The sequence below is a fragment of the Homalodisca vitripennis genome, chromosome 3 (assembly GCF_021130785.1).
Source record: "Homalodisca vitripennis isolate AUS2020 chromosome 3, UT_GWSS_2.1, whole genome shotgun sequence".
Taxonomy (NCBI): domain Eukaryota; kingdom Metazoa; phylum Arthropoda; class Insecta; order Hemiptera; family Cicadellidae; genus Homalodisca; species Homalodisca vitripennis.
Genome location: NC_060209.1, coordinates 13020644 through 13030032, shown reverse-complemented (window position 1 = coordinate 13030032; position 9389 = coordinate 13020644).

Here is a 9389-nt window from a genome sequence, read left to right as displayed (position 1 = left end):
TCTTCAGCGCAAACTACAGGTCTCTACATCCATTTTAACCCTGAATTACGCCCAAGAAACAACTTGGAAAATGTTTGAATCATTTCCTATTATAATAAGAACAACTTGTTGCATAAACATTATTTATGAGATAAGTAACTTTTGTCTTATTATCAACATGTTGTTCCACACGAGATGCTCGAATATCTTTCCTCAACGGCCTGACAATAAGCTAGCTTCGTAAAAAGGTAAACTTGGAAGCTGGAATATGGAATTGGAAGCTGAGGAATACTTGGATTTTATGGAATATTAAATTTATGATATCAACATTTTTGTTTGTTTGTTTAGTAAACCCTGTATTCTGCATAATCTAAAACAAAGTAATTTGGAAGCGCTCCATCTTTTGAAACAGGACTTCTTAAAAATCATTTGTAACCACTTGGATGGCTCGAATAATCTGTTGCTGAATCATTGTTAAATTGTAGTTTTCCTAATTTCTCCAACCTCTTGTAAAGTCAAGCCAGTTGACTTTTTCTGTACGTTTGTGTATGTGTGTTTTGTTCCCGCATCCAAAGAAGGTTTATATAATTCCATGTTGCCTAGACATTGAAGTTTTTGTTTCAATAACAAACCGTAAAACTGTCATACATTGATATTAAGAAATTGCTAATTTAGGTCTACCTGATATATCATGATTCCTAACAACTCGTTTCAACTTGAGGATTGAATTAGGTTTTCAGAAATTTCCAAGAATGTGTTTTCTTTTAACTGTTGTCATTTAAGGCGGGATAGGAGTATACACCTCATATTCTTTTTTTAATATCAAGTTCAAAAGAGGGTTCACATGATAGGGATTTGTATTTTAAAAGTTTGAGCTGCCCAAAATACTTACAACTTTTGAGATGTGGGCACATTGATGCAGGCAAAAAGTACATTTTTGGCCACATAAATACATTATGACTTTGGTTCATATTCAAACCAATAAAAGGTTATATAGATGACTCGAGATTTAATTAACAATGTCTAAGGTATCACTATGAATATTCATAATAAATCAAATATTATTTCTGGAAAATATGAGTAGGCCTAAAGGTAGGTTTTATGTGTGGTTGTTGTCACGAAATATTTATTATTTTGAAAATACATTATTAATTTTTATGCGAATTTGTCTTGTGACCCTAAGGTCAGCATGTTAATGTAACAGTTTAAAAAATGTAAAATCTATCATCTTGAAACTTTAAATACTACTAATGGTACCAGCTATTTAAAAAATGAACCTTATTTATCTATATCCACTGCAATCTCCATATGTATAAAAGGCCTCACTCACTCATCACTAATTTTCCAACATCCCGGTATCTCAGAAAGCCGAAGTTCTGCATACATATGTTTCTGGGCTTAAGTAGAAAAATTAAAGCATTTTCATGTAGATCAGCTATTTATAAAAGTTGTGACCCATAGGAGAGCTGTATTTTTGTTTTTCAACATTCTAATGTCCTATAAAGATGAAATGTTACACACACGTCTTATGCTCTCAACAGACAAATTAAAGGTCTTTCATGAAGGCCAGCCATTCATAGAGGTAGAAATTACGTTGCAATCTAGATGAATTATGTTTTGGTTTTTAAATTTCCCGATTTCCTTTCATGATTAAATTTCATGATTATATTTGTTCTTCACACTCGCACTTATCAGTAGTCTGTTATTACTTTTACTGGCGAAAACGAAATTAAGACCATAGTAATGTGTTAAAGAATAATAAATAGCCTAAACTGCCTTTGACAAGGTACGTTTATTGAAATACACAATTAATGACATAGTATCAGTTGTATGTTTTTGTAATAAATATTGGTTTTAGTAAGGATATATTTCCTGAAAGCCTAAAAATAAACTCAGTAATGTATATTTTTAAGGACAGCAATTTCATTAAATTATAAAACAAGACCAATCAGCTTGATATCAGTATTCTCTAAGATATTAGGAAAAAACTGTTAAAAAAGCTCCATAATTATTTGTCAAAATTAAATTTTTTCAGTTCACATCAATTTGGTTTTATCATTGGGAAGTCAACTGAAGATGCACTTTTGGAAGTCTCAGATATAGGTAATATGTAACAGTATAAATTCTTGGCTTAAAATCACAGGATTACGTGTACTGATTTAAAAAAGGATTTTGATATAATATTTTGATTTTAAAATTCTACTAGAAAAACCAGAAGCTATGGGTATAAGAGGCACTGCATTAAATTTTTAAATTGGTTTCCTAGGTCCTTTCTTGTAGAAAGAAGACAGCAAGTAAAAATTGGAAACACTTATAGTTCTATAGTTTTGGTGGAAGCAGGCGTTCCGCAGGGATCGGTTTCATCCGCGATATTATTTCTAATATTTATAAATGATTAATTTAATTTTGATTTTCAATGGTAAAGTTATTGCTTTTGTCAATGACATTTCGAATTTGTTACACCCATGAAATCAGGAAATGTTTGGTCAGGTAATTAACAGGGACTTACTCATGCCAAGATAATGGCGTCTGTGTAATAGGATGCAAATTAATGTAACCAAAACAAAATATATAAATTTTGATTTTAAAAATTTAACATACCAATTCCTTTGAAATTTCATTTTAGAATGTGTACTTTTTTATGTATATGATTGTAATGATACGCCTTAGAGAAAGTAAATAATATAAAATATGTTGGAGTATTTTTTGTTGAAAAACTGACTTTTCAGCAACACACATTACGAAATTGTATAAGCTGTTAAGATTATCAATAAGAACATTTTATTGTTTAAGGGATTTCTGCATTTCATCATGAGATCGTTATATTTTTCTCAGGTTGACCCTAGGCTGCAGTATGGTATAACTTGCTGGGGAGGGACTTGGGGATTACACAGAATTATTTTTTTAACGTATAATACTACAGAAAAATAAGCGTGATAATTCTTTTCCTCTATTTCTACGGATGAAAATATTACCTTCCCAACTTATATTTATTTTTAAGTTTTTAAGACTATTTTTATCAGGAGTGATATTGTGAGAAACGATTTAATCTATAATACTCGATTTAATGCCAATAAACAATTTCGCCTGCAAAAATAAAAGATCAACTTTCGGCCACTCCTTTTGTTATCTAGGACTCAAGTATTTTAATCCTGCAGATATATAAAAAAACTAATAATTTAAAAGAATTTTGTACAAACATTACTGCTCTCTCTATTCAGAATCTTGATTTTTAAATAACGTCTTGGTATAAATCACATATAAACTTTTTGTAAATAACATGGTTGAAATGATACATTTGGTTAATTATATCATCTGTCATATAGTTTCGTGAAATATAGGATTATAAACTTAATTTTTTGTATGTATGTGGTCAGTGATTTTTAATAACCTTGTAAATATTATGTTATTATATTATAGTATTGTATATTTTGTTCGAAATTTCATTTTTGTTTGTTTGTGCATTATATACTTCTTTAGTATACAGGGTGTCCAAAAAGTCCCGGGTCGGTTAAATATTTTTCCAAATATTTAAAATAGAGCTACAAAACTTTACACAAAGTTACTGGGCATAAAAATCTATTTTATCACATATTCAGTGATCCGCTACTTCCTCAGGGGGGCGGCCCGCTAGGAGTCAGAAGAAAATCTTAAATGTAAGCATAGGTTGATATGCATATCAAATAAAAGGTCTTTATTAGTAGAGTACAGAGCCGCAAACCCGACCTCAAACGGATAACCGAGTCAAAAATGACAGCCGTTCAAAGATGGCTAGAGTTTGCAACTTAGGTTAATGTAAAAAAATACACTGATGAGCTTTTTGATTTTAACTTTACTAACCCAAAACTGTTTACAATTGAATCAGTCATTTGAGAAACTTATTATTCTACAACAACAATTAATTGTAAACAGTTTTGGGTTAATAAAGTTAAAATCAAAAAGCTCATCAGTGTATTTTTTTACATTAACCTAAGTTGCAAACACTTTTGAAAAATATTTAACCGACCCGGGACTTTTTGGACACCCTGTATACTGATTTATTAAGTATTTAAGTTATACAGATAGCGCAGAACGCGACGTTTTATTTTCTTTTAACTTTTTTGCCAGGGTCTAGAATTTATTCTATTTTTGGCCAGTTATTTGTCTAAATAATGTACCGTAACTTTTATAATTGTGTAAATAGTAATTGGAAAATAAATCGTAATTTATTCACTTCCAAATTGGATCTAACTCCTATAAATTCTTAAAATTAACACAAGAAAGTAGTATAATCCAATAAGGTAATAAGTAATGCCAGAATAATTTGGTAATGTATTTAATTTTAATTTTAGAGGTTTTAATTATAGTCTATTCGTCAAAGTGTGTATAACGAATAGAAATTGGACTCTAATCGTCAGAGAAATTAAGTGCAAGAACCCAAATCATTACTACCGCACTTGAGCTTCTTATTTTCACGGTACGCCAAGTCAGCTGTGTCACTGGCTGGATACTATTAAAAATTTGGCCCTGAGCTAATAGTGACTAGAACACGAAAGAAAAAGAGGTTCCGTGATGAAACTGGTAAAGACGAATACGTTTACATACCACAAGAAAATGGCTTTAAATACAAGTTATCTTTCAGCTTGTGGTATCGCTGTTCATTCCACTTGTGTCACTTTAATTCATTTCACGGTTGACTGAAATAAGTGACATGATTTTCTTCAAGCGATTTGGGAAGGTAGACCTTCTTGATTTACTGAATACGTTACTGCAATTATAAGGCAGGTAGATTTTATTTGCCAGTTTTATAATTCACGCAGTTTAGAATCTGCGGAGTATGTGTGAGCGAGAAGGGACAGTCACGCTGAGTCTCCAGGTCGGTGAGCCCTCTGAAAAACGGGGGTTGAAAAATAGTGCCTTTAATGTAGGAGCTTTCCAAAATCTACTAGATTAGTGATACTATAGAACAGTATCAACTCCAGTTACAGACGTATCTTTAAATTTGATTCCATTTTTATTGTATGGATTTTTAATATTTGTTTCTTTTTATTTCCAATACGGCACCCTGTGTAGCGTTACATATCTCAGTAATCTTAAGCCACCCCTGTTATTACGGATTAGTATACTTAATGTACTTATCCTTACGATGTTGAAATTTGAGGAATTGAAAGTTCATCTATAAAGATTATTTTTAAACCTCAAAACGGCATTGAGAACAAAAAAAACTAAATCCTAACTTAGGAAATCGCCCACCTGTTCTATTAGTGAGAGACATCGATGAAATGTTATGGCCTAATACTTTCCATCAATGAGTTCCATCCTATTAGTAAGTATCATGTGTTCAAATTATCTGTAGTTCTCTAGACGAATAACAATATTCTTCCTTAAAGATGATTAAGAACACTTTGGGATCGTCAGCAAACAAGACAGAGTCATGATTGGGGATACCTTCTACAAGTCCATTCGTGAAAATCATAAATATATAGGGCCGAGTAGTGATCCTTGCAGAAAAGATAAGGGGATACACTCTGAGGGAATTTACGAGGCAAATGTTACAAATAAGTAGTGTTTGAATAACGACTGTCTTTTGAACCATCGTACTGAAGTGTAGCCAAAACCCTGGATAACCATTATCTTAATAAGTAGGGCGTGATCCACTATATAACAATTTACCTCTATAGTAAAGGCACTATTCTATCAATTTAACTATGTATAGTACCTCCTATCAAGTTTTGCCCTTTTAATACTGTCTAGACATCAAATAATAGAGGCATTGGTCTAGCAGAAGTAGAACGAGGTTGTGTTCGTGTTATGTGTGTATGTGTGCTAGTTATTTGCTATCAATTTCACTGTATTAATGTTACGATGGTAAGATTATAAATTTTCTTATGTATTTTGGTTTAAAATATATTATCTTTAAAATAATAATATTATAGTGTAAATTTATGTGTACTAAGTGACTAACTTATCTAGGAATGTCTAGCCTAGACTCTTTTGGTTGACTCTAACGGGACTGAAATATAGGTTTAGCCTAAATACTTTCATTTGGTGACCTTGATATTTGTTTAAAGAATGATTATAAACATAATTTACACTATATCAACCTCAGTAAACATGTCTAAATAACTAAACTGATAAGGTAGGAAGAACAAGTAAAACTAATCTTTTCGTAGCCTACAATTGAAGTAGCCACAAGACGTTTGTTACATTCTTAGGTTAGATTATTGTATTTACAGTAATTTGTAGTTTATAAGTGCTGTCATGCAGCATGATCACTTATTTATTGAATCATGTTAACTAATACATAATTTGACTCAATGATAATAAATTTTACACTCATATTGTATTATAATTAATATACTTGTAGTTAGTATGTTAAATGTTTGAACAAAATCACTAAAGGTGCAATTGCATAATGTCTAATTAGTGTCACAAAGATTTGACAGTTATATTAACTATTTAAACGCTCATAATTTTAAAATAAAATTAAATAAAACTCATTTTATCTCTTTTTTATCACTGCAAAATATTACAGCAGTTGACCCAATAAGGCATTAGGCTAAACAAAAACAGTACAAAAACTATACTTATGTTCTTGGCCTAACTATAGTCTAACATTTGAACTGAAATGAAATGATGTCGTACCAGTAAGATTAAAACGCCGGGGCGGCAAATCACGAATTTGACGTTACCAACGTATTCTGCTCACCCTCCTGAACAAAAAATATATATAACTATGTGCAACATGAGGGGTGATACATTAGACCACAAGGGTTAAGGTTATATTGATAAGTGGTTAAGTTCCTAATGTTTTAATGTTCAGTTTGTGTGCTGTGTGTCAGGATAATCTGATTTACTTGAATTATTATCTGCGGCCGGGACTGATAGCAGCCTGATAACGTACCTGTTATCTGAGTTCTCCGGGGCATGGGTCAGTTCTACACAAGATATCGTGTTCAGTAGGTCGGATTGAGTGGAGTGCGTTTACAATGATGAATCAACCATCCACTAGTTCAACCAACCCTAGTGAATTGTGTGTGTCGGAGTGTTTCGTAGGGCACGTAAAGAGTTTACGTTTTAACCGAAACGAAATTATCTCTTTTTTAATTGAACATGGAATTTTTAAAAATGAGTGTATGTGTTCGTTTTGCGGGGCGTCGAGTGGTGTTTTTTAAACCGGGAGAGACTTTGTCGTTTCGTTGTGATAGATGACTTTTTTGTTTGCTGCTGCTCAGCTGTATCCGCCAATACACTAATGGTATTGTTCTCTGATCCATCTATATATTTGAGTTTTTAAACGATTTTATTTAGTTTTTAAACTTTACATAATTGCCTTTGCATTACATTTTGAATTTTATATTTTTGATCAGCCCCTCAAGTATTTTATATGTTTACTGATAGGTACTATCTCGAGGGATGTTTTTTCTTTTATTGACATCAGCGCGGGGGCAACGGTGCTGCCGAAGCCCGCGCTGATGGCCAGGAGGCACTCCGTAATTAATTTTTTTCTCGAAATTAAGAAAAAACATTATTTATTTTGATAAAAATTCTGCTCATTTCTGTATTATTTTTCATTTACGTTTGCAAAGATGGCGGCGCTACCGATGACGTCATCACGAGGTTCAATCATTGGCCACAAAAGGTCTCGTGAACGCTAGACGTGGATGTAGAACATGGAGATATTACTGAAAAGTTATTTAATTTTTCATTTTTCTAGAACTTCGTTATTTCTCATTTCCCCCATCAAACCTTAATACTTTTTTGTTCTATATGACGATTCCAATAAGTTTTTAACGCAAAAACTCGTATTTTTCCGCCTCCGGCCGTTAATATGATAATTACCGAAAATGTATGTTTAAACTTAATTGTCAAAATCAGTATGTATTGTTCAATAGCTTAGTTCTTATTCCCTCTGGTTTAGGTAGTAATTTGGGTTAAATGAAATAAGGGTAAATATTAAGATCAGCGACTACTGCTTCAAATCGCCGTAATTTTTTGCGCATACTAACACAGGTTAACGTAATTTCACCGAAAAAAATAAGTCCCGATTATTGCTAACATTTAAAAACCAGTTTTTCTGCAGTACAATGTTGGCAATACAAAACACATTTAAATAACAAGATTTTCGACATATCAACCTCAAAAAACAATGGCTGACCATGGTTCGTTTTGATGATTGACAGTAGTCACGTGACAAACAGGAAAGTTTCCGATGATTGGCCGGCGGATCACGTGACCTATAGGACGGCTTCGATTGACCGCCAGACGAAAACAAACAAACCCACATGGACAAGGAATAATTAGTGAAGTTATATGACATGGCCGTGCGATGGTTCTTGTCACACGCTAAAATGACCCTAGCTTGGCCTATTCAAAACTCAGATCACACGATGCTTGCCCGCTGCGCAGCGCTTTGCGCTGCTTGCTCTTTTAGAAAAAAAAAATTAACTCGAGCTTGCAAAGTCCAAGCCCAGATCACGCCATGACTGCTTACACACACAAAAATCAGACAGAACTAACGCAGGTTTCTTACAGGCAAAAGATAAGCGGCGCGCGTTTATCACTGATAAGACGTGTTTATACTTTATGAAGTAGTACCTGGACTACTGCCCATACGAACTAATAACACCAAAAAATCGAATAAAATGCACTGTCAGTCAGGTTTTTTATAAATTTTAATTTTTTTTTAAAATTTTGTTTTGGGGGGGGAGTAAACGGCTACGGGCGACAATCGGGACTATTTTTTTCGGTGAAATTACGTTAACCTGTGTTAGTATGCAAAAAATTACGGCGATCTGAGCGGTAATATCGCTGATCTTAAGATTTACCGAAATAAGGACTACACTGATGGTTTAGGAATCAATTATATCTGTCAAAGATATATTTATGACTTATAAAAACACGTAGGTGGCATTTACGTCGTACTGATATTATATAACAAATTATTCCGTGTTCATAGAAACATTCCTAATCATTTTTTCAAAGTGTAAATACAAGTAAGATAAATTAAAAAAAAACTTTTATACAAAAACTTATCTCATTAATAAGAAATTTACCGGTACTAATACATTAAAAAAAATTTACAATGTAGATACAACTTTCACTAAATACACACAGCCTACTAATTGTGTTTTAAATAATATTTTACAAACTACAAAAATGTAAGTGGAAACAAAACAAAATCAACTACAACTGATACTTGGGCCTATGTCACATGTACAGTCGGTCAAGTAAGATTTAATGTCCACTCGTGAAAAGTGGAGAGTGTTGCCAGTAGATTAGACACTGACTTCTTCACTCACCTAGAGCGGTTAAGAACACGCTTTCAGACACTTAGCATTTGTCTGGAAGTCATTTGTTTCTCGGTTAATGTGGTACACAAGGGCTAGATTATTTGACCCATAATTTTGTTTTTATTTAAGTTTTTATGA